This window comes from Puma concolor, chromosome A2, assembly GCF_028749965.1.
Source record: "Puma concolor isolate L17-30 chromosome A2, mPumCon1.1.hap2, whole genome shotgun sequence".
Classification (NCBI taxonomy): Eukaryota; Metazoa; Chordata; class Mammalia; order Carnivora; family Felidae; genus Puma; species Puma concolor.
Genome location: NC_141668.1, coordinates 126,473,483 through 126,497,077, shown reverse-complemented (window position 1 = coordinate 126,497,077; position 23,595 = coordinate 126,473,483). Strand labels below are relative to the sequence as shown.

Below are 23,595 nucleotides of genomic sequence, written 5' to 3'. Positions count from 1 at the left end.
CTGTAACCTTCCTGAGAGCAGCAAAAAACCCTAACAGACAAGCCAAATCACAGGGCAAATCCACCATATGTACTGAACAACCAGTGTAATTATGTTCTGTAGTTGAGGAATTACATAAATTGCCCATTGGGAAGGAAACCGTAATCTCTACCCCTCCCTTGAAATCTATAAACAGCTGTGTGAGTGTCTCTGTTTTTGAAAGGTTGAACACATTTGATCGGGGAACCAACTTGATTTCCTAATCAGGTTCAATGTGAGCAGAGCCAGTTAGAGATGTGTGTGATTCTCCCAGTGTGCGTCTTTGATTCATGCGCTAATTATGTCGATCCTTTGGGGAACACAGCCACGAAGCTGGGTCCTCCTTGATTAATGCTGGCTGAGAGCCATGCAGCACGCAGCAGAGAGCAGTTCAGCATCTCTAGTCCCAGCTGAGAATATGGTCCCATTATCTCCCAGCTGCCTAAGCAATCCATAAGGGCCTGTTCTGCCTGGATGATCAGTGTAGTGGAAGCAGGGACTTGCTGAGAGCTGAAATCTCTGTTTGATTTGCTGTAACATGTAAAGCGAAACTGGGACATTTTACTTTACAGTCTGTAAGTACCAGGTTTTCTTCCCCCCTCTTTCTCCCTAAAGCTCCATGGGAATGTGACTTTGCAAGCTGCATTTGATTTGGTGTTGCTCCGCTCTTTGTTGAAACAAGCTGGTGAGACAGAGTGTCATCTGTTTAGAGCTTGCTGTTTCTGTCAGATCTCTTTTATAATTGATTCATACAGGAAAATAAGAGACCTTTCAGAATGCTTTTATAGAAGTTAAAAATTATTGGTTTTGTTTTTAATTTGGAAGCATGGGCACATTGTCTTTTGTGCTCAGGATGGTTAGAGCTTATGTTTATCTTCTGTATCTCTGGCCATTGCAAGAAAAATGTAAGTAAAAGTAATGTGTATGTAAAGAGATCATCTTACGTGCACTTCTGTATCGAAGAAGCATGTGTCAGTATTTGCAGAATTTGTTTAAGAGTTTATTTTGTGGCTCTCTGCTGCCACTAAGAAAGGCAGAAACAGGAAAGTTTCTCTTGTTTTCCAGTTGCATGCTGTTTAGAAACTTTGCCAGGGGTGAGGGGGGGTGGGAGTAAGTATTAGGAATATTTGCAAATATAAACTCTACATCTCCTTTTTCATGCTTAAAGTCTGTGTTTCAAAATAAGAGTCTATTTCTTAGCTCTATTTTGTGTTTGAATGTGCCACTTTTGGTGAAGTAATGTTAATTAAAAAGCCAAAAAATATCATTTCAAATCTCAGTTCATTTATGTTTCATGTGTCTCCCAATGCAGTCTATCAAATTAATACTTGTTATCCATGCAAGAAGAATTGATCATAAAAAATGATATTAGAAATTAATATTGTTGATAATGTTTGCATGGTGTCTCTCAAATGATCAATGGCTTAGTGAAATTAAAGATTGTTATCACTATGGAAAGGGATATGTGGTTATTTTTTTTCCAGGTTTCCCTAAGCTAAATATAAATCACACTTTTCTTCCTGGATTGAACATAGAACAATTGAGCTGTTGTAAGAATAGAATTTGAATATAAGAGGCTTGAACAGTTTGAACCAATAGCCAGAGCTGAGGTGGACCAAAATGAACTTGAAATAATTCATAGTTGAAAAGGGGAATCAGAGTGCCCTCAGTGAGCTTGAGACCATCGAGCTAGAGGATCCCATAATTTCCAGAGTGAAAATACAATTTTCATGAATAGGCAGTAGGTCCCAAAGCAGGAAAACCACAGGCTGTGAAGTATAAAAGTGTCTCACTGGTGGGGACAGAGTATGTTCTCATTAGACTTGGTTGATAGGAACAATGCAAGAGAGAGAAGACGCAAAATAGATGGTTGTCTATGTGGGGTCAGACATTTTCAGGGCTTGAGGTTTGGAGGGAAAAAGTAACAAGCTAATAGAGAACGCTTAACATCTGGCCGGATGGAGCAAAAGCAGAATGGCTGTGTTACCTCTGGGTAGCGAACAATCCCAGGGCTGTCCTTGCAGAGAAGTCTGTTTCTGGAAAAAAGCAAGTGTGTTTAAGGATGTTCAAACACTGAAATCTGAAATGAAGGCAAGTAGTTTTGATGGTCATGTTTCCCCTAAACAAAAGAATGGCTTCATGTCTTCTTCCAAAACCAAGCTGACGTTTAAGCGTTGGTTCCTGAGGAAGCTTCAGCTATATTTGGAAAAATAAAAATGTTGGTGTTTTCTAACTAGTACAAGTATATGATCTTGCAGAGATGTTAACTTGTTTAAAATGATAAGAGACGGTAGTCTTGAATTCTATTTTTTTTTAGATAGTAGGAATTTTTCCCCTTTTTACAGGAGTATTTTACTGAAGTAGTTTAAGTTTGATTTTTTATTTTCCATTCAGACATTTAGAAATTTCATCTCCTATGATAAACATTTTTATGGCTGGTCACTACAAAGCTGTAAGAGGTATTTGCAAGATTTAAAGTGTGCTCCTCTTACTTTAGAAACGTTTTGATTATTTTCTAAAAATTAGGACACTCTCTCCCCAGTTGTGCTTAATCTGTAGAAAAGGGATTGGATGCTCCAGGGGTAGTTTAGGGTCTGGTCACTTGACAGATGGGGAAGCCAGATGGATGTCACATATACCTTGTAAGAGGTGATTTTAAAGCCATGGTGATTTATTTGGTCTTCAAAATAAATGTAAAGTGTTATAAAAGATAATAAAGGAAAAAAAAAGTCTTATGTCTCTGTATGTGTTTGCATGCATGCAAATCTACTCATCACCCTGGTAGGTGGTTTCTATGCTCTTCTGACTACGGTAACCCCTCATCACCGAGAAGGTGCTGATGTTGAACAAAGTGGAAGGAATCCTGACAAGGGACACATCAGTAGAGAGTAAAGCCCTTGGCAGGGTGTGCTTTGGGCCCTTGGCAAATGTTTTGTCTGTGCCCAGAGGTGCAGGGCTAAGCGCAAAGAGAACTTCACAACATCCTCAGCACACTTGTAAGCATGTCCTGTTTGCACACAAACTGCACTCCAGCCTTCCTTGACAGGGTGGATCAGAAAATGTGAGGTGCGGAAGAGACCTCTATAAACTCCCTCTACAATAACTTCAAAGTGAATATGATGGAACAAAAACTGAATTTAATAACCCTGAAAATTTTGACTGATTTTAAATGTTAACAAGCCTTGACTACTATGCATTGTCAAAGTATCCACTCAATGGATTATCAGTAATAACAGTTGAAGCTTGAGTTAAGCTTTTTCAAATTGCTGTGCAAGCTCTAATAAGCCACTTTACCTCTCTGTGCCTCAGTATTCCCCCTGTAAGATGAGGTTTGATTTATTATTTATTTATTTAATGTTTTATTTATTTTTGAGAGAGAGAAAAAGAGAGAGTGAGAAAAAGGCAGAGTACAAGCAGGGGAGGGGCACAGAGAGAGGGAGAAAAGAATCCAAAGCAGGCTTTAGGCTCTCTGAACTGTTAGCACAGAGCCCGACACAGGGCTCAAACTCGTGAACCTGAGATCCGGACCTGAGCTGAAGTCAGACACTCAACCATCTGAACCACCCAGGCACCCCAAATGAGGTCTGATTTTTAAGATGACTTTCGGGGTTACGAAAGTCTATGATCTCATGACACTTCATTCTAATCTCTCCCTCACTCCTGGAAAGCCCTTCAAATTGCCCAGGGACTGAGTGAAATGTGATATAATTGTCATCTGAAGCAAAATGTTACTGGGATTCTTTCCTTTCTTCCTTTCCTTTCCCTCTTCTCCTGTCCTTAATCCCTTCCTTTCTTCCTTCCTTTTTTCTTCTTTCACACTATCCCTACTCCCTCCCTTTCCACTCTGTCCTAGTTCCCTTCTCCCTGTTTTTTTATTATCGAGTTGTTCTAAAATCAAACAGAAACAAAGCTGGGAATGTCTGTTCTTGTGACTAATCTGTTTGCCGTCTACTCTTATGAGAGATCATCGAGGTATAAGGTGTATAATGGTGTCCTGCTCTGCTGTGTATTAACAATTACTTACTCGTAGGCATGTGTATACAGACAGGACCTGAAAGTTATGGATGTGTATCTTTGGGTGTATGGATTGCCCATATTAACTTTTAAAGTAAGAGAATAATTTATCTTATATTCCAAATTGAAGTTGATAAAATAGGATTTATCCAAATGTGTTAAGCTAACAACATTTAATTTAGAAATAAAACAAAATTTTCACAATTGAATGTACACTTTCATGTAGCAGGATACTAAAGAGCTTGATTTAAAAAAAAAAAAAAAAAGGAAGAAAAAATTTGAACTGAAGGATTTAATTTTTCCCCAAGAAATGACAGTCTTGTTTAACAACATGGAAAAGAAAAGCCATAAATGATTTCATTAATAAATAGAGTTGACCCTTGAACAACCCAAGTGTTAGGGGCTCTGACCTCCTCCTGCACAGTCAAAAATCCACATATAACTTTTGACTCCCCAAAAACTTAACTAATTGTCTGCTGTTGACCAGAAGCCTTATTGATAAATCAACATTTCATTAACACATATTTTATTTTACAGGTATTATATACTGTATTCTAACAATAAAGTAAGCTAGAGAAAATAATAGTTGTTAAGAAAATCATAAGGAAGAGAAAATACATTTACAGTACTATACTGTATTTATAAAATATAATAATAAAAACATATATAAGGGGACCCATGCAGTTCAAACCCATGTTGTTTAAGGAACAACTGTATATAACTAAGAAACATAATCAAGTGAGCAACTTTGTGGAATTTAAGTCAGGTAAAAAAAAAATTCGTGCAAAATTTTCTTGATGATACTTTTTTCTGTAAACTCAGACTGTTTATTGCTGGTAAGACTTTCGGTTAAAAAACAACAATCTGTGAAGTTACTAAACTTGCCACTAATGATCCTGGGGCTTCTTGATGTGCTCAAACCAAATTGTGAATAAATTTCCTTTGTGGATCATTACTACAAATATGAGAAGTACTACAAATATCAATTCAGAAATTAATTTAGCTTCAAGGATGGCAGTATTTTTGGGTTTTTTTTTCACTATTTCACTGTGAAATGAACTAAAAATACACATTAGATGGATAGCTGAGTGGCACAAAATAATTACAGACTAATATTCTTCTTAACAGTGGACAATATATATATATATATTTTTAACAACTAGTGTACTTGAAGATGGATGGTAAGTGCCCATTTAATGACAGTAAGAGCTTGGATTGGCTCCACTTCTTATTCCAGAAAAGAGTAGTGTTATGACAGCTTTTAAATGTAACTTGGAATATTACTTTTTCTCTCAAATTTTACCATTAGGAAATCCTGATATATGTGGCTTTCTATTCTCGAGTTTGAATACTAATGTTGCTCCTTATTGAACTTGTAGACTGTGTTTGATGTGATCCATGCAGAGTATAAAATTAATTTTCCAAATCTCTTAATATTGGGTAGATATCCTGGCTTTTGAGGCAGCAGGCCTTGTGGTAAGTAGAATCAGTAATGTGAAACAATTCCTCTGTTTTATAGTCGTGCATCCTTCCATGACCAAAATGATTTGTACTTATGGGCTATTTCTATGCAAAAAATTTAAGGGCGACAGATACGTTTGATAATTTGTGGCTTTCAAACACTTAAATATAAAGTCACCAGGCGGCTCCAGGGGCACTGCTTTCGGTTTTTAAACCAGAGCTTCTGATGACTTGAGATGTTCAATTCAATATCACTTAGTTAATAGCTCCAGTGGTTTATCAGACTGTTTCATTGTGTAGTTAAAAAGGTAGAGTTATAAATTGGATTTAGACATGGCTCTGGGTTTTGTACATGGTTTCACATGTCTTCACCTATCTTCCAGAGTAGGAATAAGAGTCCTTCTGCATATTAGCGTGAAATTTCTCTGTTGTTTCAAGGAAGGAACAGGATGATTTAATACAGAGAGGAGCTATTCAGAAAGAACTGCAAAGGAATAAAGTATTTCTATGGTTAGATATAAAATGCACAGCTACAGATTCTGAGGATATGACAGAATTTAGAGATGCTGCCTGTGCCAGGCAGTTGGCAAAGGGGACTAAAGGAGACAGATTTAAGTCTTGCCACAAGGAAACCCTATATCAAGGGATAGGAATTTGAGTTCTCTGGAAAAAAATGTAAATAGGGAAACAGAGGAATGAGCGTATTATAGTTGAAAGAGACCTGGCTTTCCTATAAAGGAAAATGCTACAAGTGAGGGAAACCTACCAAGTTTAAGGACACTGGGTCTAATTTCAAGATAGTTGGCATAGGTATTGTTACATTACTGTGCAGATGTTTAAGAAATTTAAATCAATGAAGAGATAGAGGGAAGAAGGAATACTCTTAGCTTTTAATGTACCGGCACAGCAAGATTTAAAAATATAATGATCTTAAATGAAGTGGGTATTATGATATCGGAGGACTGTCTTAGTTTAATGAAGATTTTTGGAGGACTATATATGGATATTCTGTTTAGTATGGTAGATGTTGGCACACAAGTGTATACAAATTGTGTAGCTGTTGGTATACTTGCTAGTGAATTTCCTTGATCCTTCTCCCAATGTCTGTGTTTATGATCTCCCCCTCCCAAAATGCACTTACACACCATTTATTTGTGTTACCCCAAACATCTCAGGACATGCAGTAGATGCCTGAATCCCAGAAGGTTGGTTTTGTTAAATCCGTTTGGTGGCTCAGGAGATAAATGTAAATGTAGGGTGTACTACTCCAAAGTAATGAATGGCTTCTTGAAATTATTCGACTTCATTTTTCTTCAACCGAGCATCATATTGAAAGTAAAATGTTTAGGTTTCCCCAACATTCAGGTAAATACCCTTATCTACTGGACATGACCCTATAAGTGAGTCATTCACTTATTTCCCATGGTCATTTGCAAGAACTTTACTTCCAAGCTGCTTAGAATTCAGTGCATTCGTGCACCTTTCAGACTGGGAGAGTTGCTCACACATAGGCATCATGTTTGATGCCAGAGGGGGAAACAACCACTATCTCCCAGAAAAGAACAAATTATGTGTTCAAACATGGTCTCTCGCGTCTTTATGATGTGTGTGTTAAGTGTGAATCTGATAATTTAAGGTGTGTGTCTCTTCCTCCTATCCAGCTTCTGGCTGTGTGCTCAAATTTAGTAGCAAATTTAGACTGACGCTTTTCTTCCCTTGAGTTCACCCTCTACCTCTCCCTGCAGGAATCCACAAGGGTATTCAGTTGATTGCTGTTGTTAACCTCTATTGTAGTATTATATTTCTTGCTGTAAGTACCTTTTGCAGCATGTGAGTAAATTTAAGAGATGTGAAACTTTAAAAATGACTTTACTTTTAAAACATCTTACTGAAATTATTAGGAGAAAAACAGTTTTTCAGGCTAACTGGTGTGTGTGTGTGTGTGTGTGTGTGTGTGTGTGTATCTAAGCTAAAATCTTTGCAAATCTTTATGTTCATCAAGAACCATGGTTGAATGATAACATTGGTTATAGTGGTGTTTTTTCCAAGTCATTTTCATATCATGTGAATAATATTCAGGATGTTTGTGTAAAGTGATGGAGTAAAATATTTCACCTGAGTAACGTTTTTGAGTTTGTACAAAGCAGTTTTCAATCTCAAAGTAATCTGTCATGTAGAGACAGGAACATGTTTGAAAGTCTGGTGAAGGCTCTGACAATTCCTCTAAAGTAACTGTTTTAATAAACTTTAGAGTTCACTTGGGAGTTTTTCCCAAAGTGTGCAACAAATACTTCTGGTGGAATATGTGATGACTTTAAGTACAAACTATGTAACTAGTAAATAAAATACATTATTTTACAAATACAGTTGCTTAGGACAAGGCTAAGGTATTAACTTTTTTTTTGATAAGCAGTTTTAGAAGTCATTCTTGAATGTAGCAGGACTTGTCTCATGCAAGTAACAGTACTGTAGGTTATTTCCTGTGTGCTCGAGAATGGCCAGCCTAGCAAACCAAGGAGACAGGGACATGAAAGAATGGAATTCCCGGTCTGGAAGTTATCTACAGATTGTCTCAACTGACTCTATTCTACTGGTCTTGGAGGCTTACTGAAGATAGAATGGCTGTCTAGTAGTATGACTAGGAATGGATCCTAGTGTTTCCAGAGCCCCATATGGTGCTCTTTCCCTGATAAGAGATTCACTCTTGAGTTATTCTTAAGATTTTACACACATTCAACAATGTTAGAACTCTGAGAGCCAGAGAATCCAAAAGTAAAGGCCTGTAGAAGCCAGATAGAAAACATGAATGAGTGGAGTAGACCAGGTGTCAGAAGACAGGGAATCCACCAGGTCATTTCAGAATAGCACCTAAGTGTCTCTCCTAAATGCTATCATTCTTTAGGATCGTGGGCCCAGTGTTGCCACATGTCACAAATTTTAAATATTACTACTTATTTTTGAAACGTTTGAAGCCAAAACATATATCACACCCATATCTGTCCAGTTTACATACTTTATTATAAGCCATTTGAAAGACTACTCACTGATGGGGGAGAAAACATAGGCTTTTACAACATGAGGTGGGATGTAGTCTACCTAAAAGATGAAAAGTGCATTTGGCAATATATGTGTGTACTTGTAGGGAAGAACTTAAGGGGAGAATGGAGCAAAGCACATTGACATTTCTGGAAAGCTTATTTTAAACTCTACAAATCCTCATGAACTGTCCATTAGTAGGGGTCGGATTTAAGAACTCCTCTTTGGGGTGCCTCGGTGGCTCAGTCGGTTAAGTGTCCACCTTCGGCTCAAGTCATGTTCTCACAGTCCGTGGGTTCGAGCCCTGTGTCCAGCTGTATGCTGACAGCTCAGAGCCTGGAGCCTGCTTTGGCTTGTGCTTTGCCTCTCTCTCAAAAATAAATAAACATTGAAAAAAAAAAAAAAGAACTCTCCTGTTTTACAGGTAAAAGGATGAGTAAATCACACAGAATTCAATATATAAATACATTTTGCTATACCTGAGTAATTTGGTTTAGTATACTACAATTACAGTTTTTGGTTTAATTAACTTGTAGTATTTTTATTTGAATTGGGCACTAACATTACCGCACAATTTATACCGCTTTAAAAGGAATAAGTTGATTATTTCTTTTCAGTTTTTAAGGTTATTTATTTATTTTGAGAGAGAGAGCAGGGGAGGGGCAGAGAGCGGGAGAAAGAGAAAATCCCAGGCCCCACACTTCCAGGTCAGAGCCTGACACAGGGCTCGAACTCACGAACCGTGAGATCTTAACCTGAGTCAAAACTAAGAGTCAGATGCTTAACCGACTGAGGAACCCAGGCACCCTTTTTTTTTTTTTATTAAATTTAACTTTTCTATAGAGTCTGGCTGAGCATGTATCTAATCAGACACGGGGAAATCTGCTGATGTTTTCATCACATTTGAGGGACAAAAAGAAGATGGTCTCATTTCTGGTTGTTTTGACTTCAAGACACAGCCTATATGCTATTTAGTTTCACAGAAGGTACTTTAGAAGTTGTATCAGTAAAGGAGCAAGGAGTACATGCTGTGATGCATAGGCATAGGCATTTTCTTTGGAGACCTGTGCAGCAAACAGCATTACCAGATTGGGTCCACCTTCACGAATGCTGGCCTATATCCATTCATTCACTTAGAAATTATATATTAAATGTCAACCATTTATCTAACCTTCTTCTAGGGTGTGGAGATACAGCAGTAAACAAAACAACCAAAAAAATTTTGCCTTTATCAAACTAAATGCATTGTAATTGGGCGTATATTGGTGAAGAAGAGGGAAGGGCATGTTCTGTCGGCCACCCTGGGGTATAGAGCAGCTCTGCTTTCTTTCCATCTCCGTTGCTTCCTTTAGCTCCAATGGCTCTTGTCTCCAGCTAAAAGTCATGTGTTCTTTAAGTTGATCCTATATAGACCATATAAAGGAGATGAACAAAACAATTTTCCAGATATTTTTGTGGACCCAGAATTATCTTGGCCTAAAATAGCCAATTTTTTGTTTGTTTGCTTGTTTGCTCGTGACTAGGTTTTTGTGATTAAACCACTGGTTTAGCACGGCAGCCCTCCCCTTCTTTTCGCTTCTCTGAAAAAAATTGGACCTCTGTCTACCTAACAGGTCATTCACAGATGTTTTCCTTTCCACTTGCCTAAAAGATTGAGTTGAACAAGCTAATTTGAAACCTATTTATAAACCTGTTGATACACCTAGATAGGGGTATAACTGTCCCTCCCTTGGATGTGTTCTCAAGTAGAGTTGAATTCATATGTGGGGAAGCATTTTGAGCTTTTTGGAACAAGGTGTTTTATAACTGCAAAGTGCTGTTAGTATTAAAGATAATAATTTGGAAGTAAATATTAAGGGGGCGCCTGGGTGGCGCAGTCGGTTGAGCGTCCGACTTCGGCCAGGTCACGATCTCGCGGTCCGTGAGTTCGAGCCCCGCATCGGGCTCTGTGCTGACAGCTCAGAGCCTGGAGCCCGTTTCCGATTCTGTGTCTCCCTCTCTCTCTGCCCCTCCCCCGTTCATGCTCTGTCTCTCTCTGTCCCAAAAATAAATAAACGTTGAAAAAAAAATTTAAAAAAAAAAAAAAAAAAAAAGGAAGTAAATATTAGGGCAACTAAGTGCCAAGGGGCTCTTAGTACACTCTTTCATTTCAATGTGTAAAAAGAAAATTGGTACTAAAATTATAGTGTCTGTCTGCTTTGTAATTTTTTTCCCAAAGGCTATTGACTTTTCTCTCCCTTCTAACTTCCCTTTGGGCTACACAGGAGCTTACCTGAGTTCTGAAGTAGCCAATTAGAGGTATTTACTGAGTAGATGACAGTTTTGCCTTTTTTTTTTTTCTCTGATTTCTGAGGTCTGAGAACTGTGAGGTGATTAATTGGGTGGGTGTCTGATGTCATTTTTTTCAGAGGCATAAAAGTGGTAGTGCTTCATACTGCAGAGAGTTTGGTTCTGAGGTTTGGTGAAGTGGTCCTGATCCCCTCCCAGGAAGTAATGGGAGGGATGATTGTTAATGCTCAGAGCCGTCAGACTCCATGGCTTTCCGGCTTCATTCCCTAAATTAACCACAGAGCACTCAAAGGTTTACTTCACCATTAGTGGGCAGGCAAATCATCTGTTGACATAACTGGATTTGGTAAGCGTATGGTTTGCCAAAGCAGCTATTATATATATTGGTTAGTTCAAAATGCATCACCTTGCCTACTATCACAAGAGAAGCTCTTGGCCTTTTCATAGTCTAGAAATAACTTTCTTTTTTTCTTAATTATTACATGTTTAATGTTTTCCTTGTTTTTAAAAGAATCCCATTATAGTTAATATACAGTGTTACAATTTATTTTCAGCTCTACAATCTAGTGATTCAATAATCCTATACATTACTTTGTGCTTATCATGATAAGTGTACTCTTAAGCCCCTTCACCTATTTCACCCATCCCCTTACTCACCATTCCTGTGGTAACCATCAGTTTGTAGCAACATCACCTTCTTGTGCAGAGTTCCAGCATGCCTCAACATTAAATTGATATACTATTTTAATGTTAAAGATCTGTATTCAGTATTAACAAGGTTGTTTCATTTTCCACAGAGATGCTAACAAATGATGCAGTCTTAAATATCAATTGATTTAGAATACCTCTTAACCTGACATCAATATGAAGGCTTTAGCAAAGCTCTCACAGGAGAAATCTGATGTGTTGAAATTTTAATTAATTTAGTAATACAACATGTATTTTGTTATATTACATTTCTTTTCTTGTGTTAATGTTACTTAATAGATATTGGTAATAAGAAATATATTATTTCAGTGTCCAAGAGTTCAAATAGTAAATAATGTCACTGGTGGGAAAATGCTCAACAGTGCTTCTGAAATACTAACAGATTCTGATTTAGTAGGACAGTAGTGAGGCTTGTCACAAGCCTCTGTATAAATACAGAGACTGTATTTATAATTAGCTCTAAGATGATGTTCATGTTGGGGATCTGAATCACATTGGAGAAATAAGAGTAAAGACCACTTTGAATTCCTTCTTCACACATTGAATTTTATAAGGAATTCTTTCTTGGGTATCTTTTTTCAAAAACTTATTCTCACTGTATTGTTATTTGAAATCTGAAAAGGAAATAGACTAGATCAACAATTCTATCAGCCTGTCAAGTTAAAAGTTGGTGTCTGATTTTATATTTTCACTGCTTTATGCCTTCAGTCTTTAGTCTTCTGTCCTAAATTGATCTGGTAGATCTTTCCCTGACACCCGACTCTTGTGGTTAGTTATATAAAGACACGTGAAGTAAAAAACTTTTAATGTTGAAATTAGGATAAATGTTTTTTCCAGAATTAGAGGAATTGAGATTTACACTAGAGATAGGACAGATAAGCTCCATATGGAACATTCTGAAGTATTATGAATGATACTATTGTTTTTTTGTTTATCTTTTATCTTGTAGTTTATGAAAGTGAAATGTGGCTTTTCTAATATATGCATGCTCTAGTTTCCTATACAGTGTTTATTTCCCCTTGGTAGCATTGCATATTATGTTGCTGCTAGTCGTGACAACTGTTGGGGACGTGAAAGTCCTTTCTTTTTTAAACTTTTCTCCATTTGTGACATGTTGACAGCTGTCATGGGAATGGGGAAAGATAGAGCAATTTTTCAGAGTCCGTGTGACTCTGAAATGAAAGTACATTTATTGCTGTAACTTAATGAAAGTTGCTTCATTGTGACACATGTCAGAGTCTTTGTGATGCAAGTGTGGAAGGATCTTTTCTGAAAGATTTATGCCTCAAGTCTGGATTTGAGCTGAAAGGACACGACCTTGGCTTTGAACTTACAGAAAGCCACCCCCTATAATAAAATCCAGAGTCAGTAGGAAGAGTCAGGAAGGGAACAGAGAGTAAGTAAACAACAGCACAGAAATTCTGTCTAAGAGGTGCATTTATCATGAACAGTGTATATTTCTTTAGCTTTATTTTACCCAGAATCCTTAGAAAATATGTGGATATTTAGATTGTCATCTGGGTACTTAGAAATCAGGATGAATGCCTGCCTTCTTTAATTTTCATCAAAACAATCCTTATTTTATAAATAAATATCCATTAACATATATTTCCTCATTTTGAAAGATTTCTGTCACAGTGCCACAGTACCCACTATGAGTTTGGGACATTGTTGAAAACATTGTGAAAATTAAAAAAAAAAGAAAAATTCTCAAACATTAATTAAAGAGCTTTTTTGAACTATTTATTCTTAATATAATTAACACATTTTATGAATCTTTCAGTGTTTTCAGTATATTCAGAGTTGTGCATCCATTACCACAAACAATTTTGGATTGTATACATCATTTTCAAAAGAAACCTGGTACCTATTAGCAGCCCCTTCTGTTTTCTCCTAAACCTTCCACCAACCATAGAAAAACACTCATCTACCTTTTATCTCTGATGACTTACTTCTCCTGAATATTTCATATAAATGGAATTGTTTTATATATGATCTCATAGGTGAACTGCCCCCTTTCACTCAGCATCATGTTTTCAGGGTTTATCCATGTTTATATATATTTCAAGTATGTATCAGTACTTCATTATTTTTTATTGCCAAATAATATTCCATTGTATGTATATGCCACATTGATTTATCCATTGCTCTGATAATTGGCACTGAAGTGCTTTAAACTTTTTTTTTTTTTTTTGGCTGTTGTAAGTAATGCCCATATGAACATTCATGTACAGTGTTTGTGTGGACATATACCTAGGAATGGCATTAATGGGTCTGAACTGACAATTTTTAACCAGTATATTTTTAAATTTCACCAATCCTGAAAAACAGTGGATTTTTTTTAAAAAAAGGAATTTGTAAAAAGCTATAAAAAATGCTTCCCAGTGAATATTTGACTAATCTAAATAATGTTTCTAATTTTTTAGTCTCTAGAAGATAAATATTTCCTAAATGTTTAGTCCCTCTTTCCAAACTCTAGTGGCACACCATACAAGGATTAAAGATTTGAATAACAAACAGTAAGTTAAATTGTCTATAAAAAATAAAAACAAAGAATGTATTCCCTCTACTTATTAGGAGAAGGATGCATGAAAGTTGAATAAAGAATAGTTATGAAGGGTTTCCCAGCTGGCTTAGTCAATAGAGCATGCTACTCTTGATCTTGGGGTTGCGAATTTGAGCCCCAAGTTGGGTGTAGAGATTACTAAGAAAAATAATTTTTTTTGTATTTTGTTTTCTTTTTTTTTAATTTATTTTTTTTATTTTTTAAAATTTATATCCAAATTAGTTAGCATATAGTGCACAAATGATTTCAGGAGTAGATTCCTTACTGCCCCTTACTAATTTAGCCCATCCCCCCTCCCACAACCTCTCCAGTAACCCTCAGTTCGTTCTCCATATTTATGAGTGTCTTCTGTTTTGTCCCCCTCCCTGTTTTTATATTTTGTTTCCCTTCCATTATGTTCATCTGTTTTGTCTCTTAAAGTCTTAATATGAGTGAAGTCATATGATTTTTGTCTTTCTCTGACTGACTAATTTCACTTAGCATAATACCCTCCAGTTCCATTCACGTGGTTTCAAATGGCAAGATTTCATTCTTTTTGATTGCCGAGTAATACTCCATTGTGTGTGTGTGTGTGTGTGTGTGTGTGTGTGTGTGTGTGTGTGTGTGTGTGTATACCACATCTTCTTTATCCATTCATCCATCGATGGACATTTGGGTTCTTTCCATGCTTTGGCTATTGTTGATGGTGCTGCTATAAACATGGGGGTGCATGTGTCCCTTTGAAACAGCACACTTGTATCACATGGATAAATGCCTAGTAGTGAAATTGCTAGGTCATAGGGTAGTTCTATTTTTAATTTTTTGAGGAACCGCCATACTGTTTTCCAGAGTGGCTGCAGCAGCTTGAATTCCCAAGATAAATAATTTTTTTTTTTAATATCTACGGGTGCCTGGGTGGCTCAGGTGGTTAAGCACCTGACTTCAGCTCAGGTCCTGATCTCAAGGTTCATGAGTTCGAGCCCACATCAGGCTCTCTGCTATCAGCCCAGAGCCTGCTTCATCTCCTGTGTCCCCCTGTCTCTCTCTTCCCCTCCCTGGTTCTCTCTCTCTCTCTCTCTCTCTCTCTCTCTCTCTCTCTCTATATATATATATATATATATATACACATATATACATATATATATATATATGTATATATGTGTATATATATATATATATATATATATATATATATATATTTATGAAATAATTTAGTATGCACTTAGGAAAAAAATCCATTTGAATCTCAGATCAACCCCTTTGGAGACTCAAGATATTTGCATTGTAGGATCGGCAACTGTGCATGAGCTTTGTCAACCATTCTGTAAAATCCAAAAGTTGCAGATGCAAAAATAGATCAAGTTTGTATTTTCTCATCCCTGACCTAAAAGGGCCAGTTGAAATAAGGAAACATAGGGCATGCCCATATTGGAGTTAAATCTTTACTGTGTATCACTGAATATGAGAACTAGATGGGAACCCCTATTAGAGAGGAGGCTGAATCAATGCACTGGGGATAGTGATGTTATTCATGCAGTGTGCACCTTGGAAAGCTGTTTGGATTGCTTTTGATTACCACTCCTGTGTATTTACTGTTTTGCAAGTATTCTATGGGGACTGCTTTTCTTTTTCCAATTGAAAATAGGTTAGAGGAAAGACATAAACATGTTAGTGCTTCAAACGGGAAAATATAAAGATAAGATACTTGCACACAAATTATCTTCCTTGACCTGAATGTTGAAAGATAATATGATAAAAGCAGCTGACTGAATATGAATATTTTAAAATTTGTATATATTTTTAAAATATATGGATGTCAGCTTTATTTAATATGCTCCAAAGTCAAGTAAACAATTATTTTACTTAAAATACAAATTATTGCCATGTGTCTATTATTTTTGTTATTTTTATTTTTTAGTAATCTCTACACCCAATGTGGGGCTTGAATTCATGACCACTTGATCAAGAGTTTCATGCTTTTTCAACTTAGCCAGCCAGGTGCCCCCACCGTGGCTTTATTATATATTGTATGTTGTTGTAAAGTTATTGAACACAAAGGAGAAAGATGCATTAGTTTACATTTTCCAGAATCTGGTCATTAATGTTTTGTTTGCTTTTCATTTTATACAGGCCAAGTTCTTCCACTTAATAAATATTACTACTAATAAATGTATAATCTGTAATACAATTGATATTGACCTCCAGCTTTCATGAAGGGTTAAAAATATGGGGCACTTGGGTGTCTCAGTTGGTTGAGTGTCTGACTTTGGCTTAGGTCATGATCTTGCACCTCCTGAGTTCGAGTCCCACATCAGGCTGCCTGCTGTTGGCACAGAGCCCGCTTCACATCCTCTGTGCCACTCTCTTTTTAGCCCTCCTTCCCTTGTTCTCTCTCTCGCTCTCCCTCTCTCTCTCTCTCTCAAAACAAATAAATGAACTTAAAAAAAGTTTGAAATGTCTATTCAGAGCTGAATATGACAGATAAACTCAGTAATGAAGAAAATGGTTGAGCAGTATCATTTAGTTGTATTTTTAGTGGTGATGGACGATATATACAGAATATCAAGTAGAATTAGAAATTAAAAATATTGTTTATTTTTGTGAGCTTCTCATTTATACTCTTCACCCACACTTTTGACAAATTTTACCCGTCTGGAACTATGAGTATTTTTCTCCAATTACCCACCTCCCATCCCATCCCATCTCCCCACATTCCTTTCTGTCCATCTTCTCAGTTCTGTCTCAAAATTTATTCTTGGAGACACTGAGAATACTCTGTGCCAGTAGTTCTTACAGTTTCTAGTGTTAGGAGAATTAAAAGAAGCTGGTATTTCTGCAGAATGTATGATAGTTTCTCCTAAGTCTTATGGCAAGTCGAAAGGACAAATCCTTTATATGGGTAAAATTTTCATACTTGGAAGAGACTGTAAAAGTAGGAGTCATTCCTAGCAACTGTATTTTTAAATCACAGTACTCAAAGTAGAAATTGACTAATAAAAGACATGGAGTTTTGTAAAGCCAACAATTTAAAACTCCTCGTATTGTACATAGGTAGCTAGAAGAGGAATCTAAACATATACATGTATTATTCTCTAATAAACTTGATTTACAAAAACATAAGTGGAAATCAGAGTCATTATTCATCACCCAACAAACCTTGTTTGACTTTTTAAAAGAGTAACTACAAGAGTCTCCATAATCTTTATTACATTCATCAGCTGTTTATATTTTGGTAGAAAAAATATATGTATCCTCCTGATTTGTTTTTTTTAATATCTCCATAAATATGCACATATGCACATTGGATGGGAGAGGACTATGGGAAGGCAGGTCATATATTGATCTGGAAAAAAAAAGTTGGCATTCATAGTCTCACAAGTGTTCTGAAGGTACTAAAATGGCAGAATACTAGAAATCAGGGAAGCCCATTATAATCGGTTTGTATAATCATTGTATAAAATTCCCGGTTTTGAGACCTCTTTCCATTGTTGACTTTCTTTGTTGACCTTGGCCATGTGACATGAACTGTTCTGGACTTTGATTTCTTTCTCAGAAAATGGAGACATTTGGATTGCTTTAAGATTTGTTCCAGTTTTGGCATTCTTTTAGAATGAGTCTGCTTCTAGCTGCAGTGTGGGTGTGCTAGGGATTGGTGCTTTCTCTGAGAAACTCCTGACAGAGATCTTAGCCATGCACTGTTGATGTGAACTCTGGTTTTCTTTCTGGTCATTACAAGTCCCTTGGCAATGTTGTGCAGCTGAGGGCTATGACCTAAGAGCCTTGGTCTTATTTCAACTTTTTATCTAAATGTGCTTTAAAGTTTTAATTGGTTGTACTGTCCTCCTTTTTGCTCCCTGTCCTGTCACCTTAGAAATGCATTTTAAGAGCTGCCATTTTACTCTTTAGGACTGGTACTAAATGAGAAAAAAAAAAAAAACAAAACTTTGACTTTTGTTGTCTTCTCCTTGTAGAAACATATTTGGAATTTGATGGGATAGGACTAGGTCATTGTGTGCACATGTGTTTAAAGATTTATATATCTTAAATGAAAAGCCGTGTTGGGGAGATGGAGATCTTCATATCTCAGCTTATTCTGTCTTGGCAAGCAAAGCAAACTTTCCAAGCCTTGCCTCATTTGTTAAATATCTATATGATAACAAGTGTTGGATCTTTTTTATGTCGTATCTGGTTCTCTTCTTGTGAATTGTTTCAAATCAGAGTAGCTGTCAATTTATAGATAATTTTTTAGTGTTATTTCCTAAGAGCTAGTTGCCCAAAGATGCCTTTCCATCTTGAACTTCAAAAAGGAGAGCAACTTTGTTAATATTGCTCATGACATAACTTCCCTCACAGTTGGATATGTAGCCCCCTCCTTTTAATTCTAAGTTCTTTCTGAAGCTCCTCCTTTCTCATTCAATAATTTCTGCCTTTCCCATTATATGTCTTTTCCTGATAACTCCCCTCAGTTCTAAATTCCAGTGTTGAATTCCCTCCCCCTTTTTTGATGATAGGCTTTTTCTTTGCCCTTTCTCAATGAATTAGTAGATTTTCATGTTTTTGTTGTTTTTTCTCATCCACTGGTAGGAAGGTATTCAGACTTTTGTTGGAGAGGAAGAATTCCCTCTTCTCTTCAAGATCCTTCTATCTGGACTAAGAATCAAAGTGACATTAGACAGATTAGCAGGAGAATATCAAATTTGGTAAGGTACCTATGAGGAATCTACCTTGATATGGAAATTCCAAGAGATACTTAGGCAACATGAAACTTACAAGAGCTAAGGAGAAGAGTAGGGGTCTGAGATACAAAGGGGAAAAAGACCATTAGCAGAAGGTGAGAGGAAATATTTAGAAAACAAAGTTTTGTCCTATAATATAGATATATTTTTAGGTAAAAAGGAATCTCTCTTAATAGCTCTCTTCCTGGTACATGCAGGCAGGTGAGGGGGAGGTAAAGAGCTTTTCCTGTACCTACTGAGTTTTGATTGCTTTTAACGGATATGATGTTCCTGCTAACGTGGCCCATCCTGGGGCCCCTACATAAGAAAGGGCTAATATAGAACTATTTGACAGCCTGGTAGCATGAAGAAATCTTGCACTTTACTGAGACTGTGTTTTAGAATACTTCTTCACTGAGCAAGTCCACTATATGTGCTGTCAATGACAAAGAAGAACAAGAAGTTGGTTTTCTGTGTCACAAGGATAAGCAATAGACAAAAGAGCTGAGTGCCAGCAGCCTGACCTTGAGACTTTATTATCTATAGGAAACTATCCAGAAGGTTCTCAGATAGATTGAGATGGTGAAGCAGTGCAGACCTACCTCTACTACCTTGTAAGTCAAAGGTGACATTTATGTATCGGGAAGCCTTTTAAAAACTATCTAGATCAATGGGTAAATTTCAGATCTACAAAGTTCAACTGGGTAGAAAGTTTACTTAAATGTATTTCTCCATCCCTGTTTTTAAGCCTAATCCTATTGGGTTTAGGCTGACTCAGATTCACAGAGCTAAAATCATTATTGGATTTCCCCAATGACTATTAGTGATACTTGATTTCATAAGCTAAGACCAATTTTTGTTTAATTCACTGTTTTTAAAGAGCTTGACTTGAAAATCAATGTCCTATGCTGAAAGCATTAAATTAGCTTTCTCAAATACATATCATAAAAATGTTTGACCCCATTGAGGTGAGGTCATATCAAAGTAGTACACTGAGTTTGAGCCCAGAAGATTTTTAAATGAATGTATTTTTAAGATATCAAAGCATAGCAGTTTTTCTAGGTCGGTGAAAATAGCTCTCTTCCTTCTCTGTCTCAGAAGTGCCATATTTGATACCACGCAAGTAGGTGTTATAGAACATAATGTTGAAGAGTCTGGGTCTAGAATCCTACTACATACTTTAGATCTGTGTTCTGGTGCTTGGACATGACCTGGAGAAATCTACTTAACCTCTCTGCACCTAGTCTTCTAATGTGTAAAAAGAAGTTAATAACTGTATCTACCATGTGGTGTTATTGTGCATATTAAGTGAGCACAACAGAATTATATCCTATCCACCACCTGGAGCCTGTGCTGTATGCTACTATAGCGTATGGAAAGATGTGGTGGATTTTAAATTTGGGGGTGAAAATTATCTATTACATGTATACATTCTCAAGAGGAAATTTAGAAAACCGTGTACTGTGAATTTCTGTACCCTATTTGGTATGGGTATCAAGGCCACATAGACCACTAGAATAGTGTCTCAAAGGTAAATAATTGCTTGAGTCACAGAGGTATTTGTAAATCCATTAGGACAGAAGATAAAGACTAGAACTGGTAGATCTAAGCTAGTGCCTGTGAAATCTAAAGGGTAATATCAGGATATAGGTCTTTTTTTTTTTTTTAATTTTTTTTTCAACGTTTATTTATTTTTGGGACAGAGAGAGACAGAGCATGAACGGGGGAGGGGCAGAGAGAGAGGGCGACACAGAATCGGAAACAGGCTCCAGGCTCTGAGCCATTAGCCCAGAGCCCGACGCGGGGGCTCGAACTCACGGGACCGGGACCGCGAGATCGTGACCTGGCTGAAGTCGGATGATTAACCGACTGCGCCACCCAGGCGCCCCCAGGATATAGGTCTTAAGATTTAAAGAGACAGAGTATTTAGAATCCTGGTATTTGTGAGAGACCTAAGTGTGTCATTTCCCCATTGGTCACCAGAGTTTTTCTGTTGTTTTGTTTGTTTGTTTCTTTTTTTTTTTTTTTTTTTTTTTTAAGTTTTTAGTTTAATCCCAGTTGGCATTCAGTGTTATATTAGTTTCAGGTATACAATATAGTAAGTCAACAATTCCATACATCACCCTGTGTTCATCAGGCCAAGTCACTCCTTAATCCCCATCATCTATTTAAACCATCCTCCCACCCACTCCCCTATTGTTTGTTTCTTTGTTTTTGCCGCTATTCAATAATAGCTGTCCATATCTGTTTGTTCATCTCCTTCTTGCCTCCTATTTCTCTCTGAATGTAAAAAGCTAGTGTATAGCTAATGAAAAGTGTTTATTGTTCAAATAATTTGGCATGGGGGTTGCTTGAAGCAAACTAAGACACTTCTTGGGGAATCTGATACCTCATGACCCAAGATACCAGATTCATCAATACCAATTGTTACATGAACCCATATCTTTAGAATGTTTAGAAAGATGAATTATAATTGCCATCTATTGATCCGTTTTTCCATCAATCTACTCATCCACCATCATAAATATTGTTTCATAGAAATTACTTATAATACTGTGTGGTACAAAGAAAATACTAAGTAGATATTAGTTATAATTATTGCCTATTCAAAATATACAGTATGCATATGTGTGGAGGGAGAAGCTGCATCTTTCTTTCAAACTTAAAATTATACAAATGTAAGAGATATACTATAAATAATACTAATAAATAATAAAATAATCATCATGTATTGCCAACACCCAGGTTAAATAGAGTTAAAATTTTGGCTTATATTTTTACCAGTTAGGATTTGTCTTTTTTGTTTTCTTTTTCATTCTTTTATTCATGCTAAATTTTCACCTCAGATGGAAAAAGCCAAGGCACCTGGCAGTAGGTCATTCAAGAGTCCAATAGGGAATGCTTAGTGTTCTCTTCTGAGCTCACTATTCAGCCAAAGTACCATTCCACTTGTGGAAGTGAAAAGGCTGAGCAGAAGGGGATTGGATGTGCATCTTTAATAGCACTCCTCCTGGTAGTAGAATGAAAGTCACTTCCTTCCCTCCTTACTCTCTCCATAAGTAAATGTTAGAGGTTGAATTATGTCCCTTGAGAATTGATGTGTTGAAGTCCTAAGCCCCAGTACATTAGAATGTGACCTCATTTGGAAATAGGGTTGCAAGTATCATTAGTTAGGATGATGTCCGAGTGGAGTAAGCTATATCCCTAATCTGATATAATGGCTGCACTTATAAAAACGGGAAATTTAGACACAAATAGATACACAGGGAGAATGTCATATGAATACTGAAGATATGCTGCCCCAAGCCAAGGAACTACCAGAATTGAGGAGAGAGGCCTGGAACACACCCTTTTCTATTATGTATAGAGGGAGCATGGCTCCTCAGACACCTTGATACCAGTTTCCAGAACTGTGAGAATGAATTTCTCTTGTTTAAGCAGGTCAGTTTGTAAACATCCCTGGTTTGTTAAGGCATCCCTGGTAAACTATTAGAGGAAACCATGAAATTTGTATCTTTCCCCAAATTTGTATAAACTCTTTTTGAACGACTTAGCTATACCTTTTGGATATTGTTCTATATCAATAAATTTGTTTCTATGTTGTTTCCAATAGTTTTAGAATGCAGTTGTCCCCCCCCCAAAAAAAATCCCACAAATGTTAAACTGTTCACGAAACAATAGATTAGTTTTATAACTTCTCTGTAACTTACATTAAAGTTTAAAATTATACATCCTGATTTTATCATCTGTTCAGATTCAAAGCTGTCATTCTTGTTAATTCTCTTAAGTGCTATTTTATGGTTTATATAGTTTATGTATAGTTCTTAATTTGGCTAATTTTTAAAAAGAGGACTGAATTATTTAACAAGTTTGATGTAATCCTTAATGGCAGTTATTTTTCTTTTGTTGTGTTTATCTAGTTTTTGCCCATGTACATATATATTTTTCATATTTCTAATTCTGATTTATAGAATATTACATATATATATGTATGGAATTTTCTGTATATTAAAACATTCTGTTTTCATATTACCTTTATCAAATATTTTGAATTACCATAAAATTTCTCATAAAATTTATATACCATAAATATTATTGACGTAGTTATTCTCCATTGCTAAACATTTAGTTTCCTGGTAGCTTCATTAAGCTTTTGGAATTCATGCTGTGGTACCTATGACTATTCTAAATAAAGAATAATACTTATCTATTTGAAAAGTAGAGCAAAGACTATGACGTCTTGTTGATTTCTGGTAATTATTTCCATAAGGATTATCCATAAGAAAAATAATATTGAAATTGATTAATTTAGGATGACTTTTTTTCCCTCAAAATTAGCATAAACTGGTAGATTAGAAAACAGTAACAGAGGGATAAGATTCAGTTCTAATGCTAAATTTTCATCATCATAATTTTAATTTTCATCAGAATTTTAATCAGAAATTTAATTTTCTCATTTCAGAATTTTAATTTTAATTTTGAATACATTGTGTACCTTATTAGCTGAATGCGTTAGCTTTTCATATGAACCTCAACTTATGCCATGTCTGCAACATAAAACTTTGTCTTTAGAATCCTTGTCAGTTGCCACTAACTTCTTTTCACATATGTGTCTTGGGGGAAAAAAGTACATTTTTCTTAGTTCACCAACTTTATTGTTGTCCCTTTAATCTGCACCTGAGATAATAATGTTGAGAACAAAAGTATTTGGAAATACCCTAGGTATAAATCCCCTAAGAGATTCAATATAAGAAGTGTATGTTATTTACACTTAGAAAATAAACTTTGACTTTTTGTCCTTCACCACAT

At 36.3% G+C, this 23,595-nt stretch overlaps 1 protein-coding gene across 8 annotated transcripts in view; it reads left to right on the top strand.

Moving 5' to 3' along the window:
* Nucleotides 1-23,595, top strand: part of CNTN4 (contactin 4) — a 903,676-nt gene that overhangs the window by 389,043 nt on the left and 491,038 nt on the right. Inside the window, exon 1 of one of the 8 annotated variants that reach the window (XM_086697568.1) lies at nucleotides 424-593. The exons of the other annotated variants lie outside the window; for them this stretch is intronic. The gene's annotated coding sequence lies outside the window, so the exon portion shown is untranslated. Of the gene's footprint in view, nucleotides 1-423; nucleotides 594-23,595 lie in introns of those variants that run through there. 8 annotated transcript variants of the gene reach the window in all.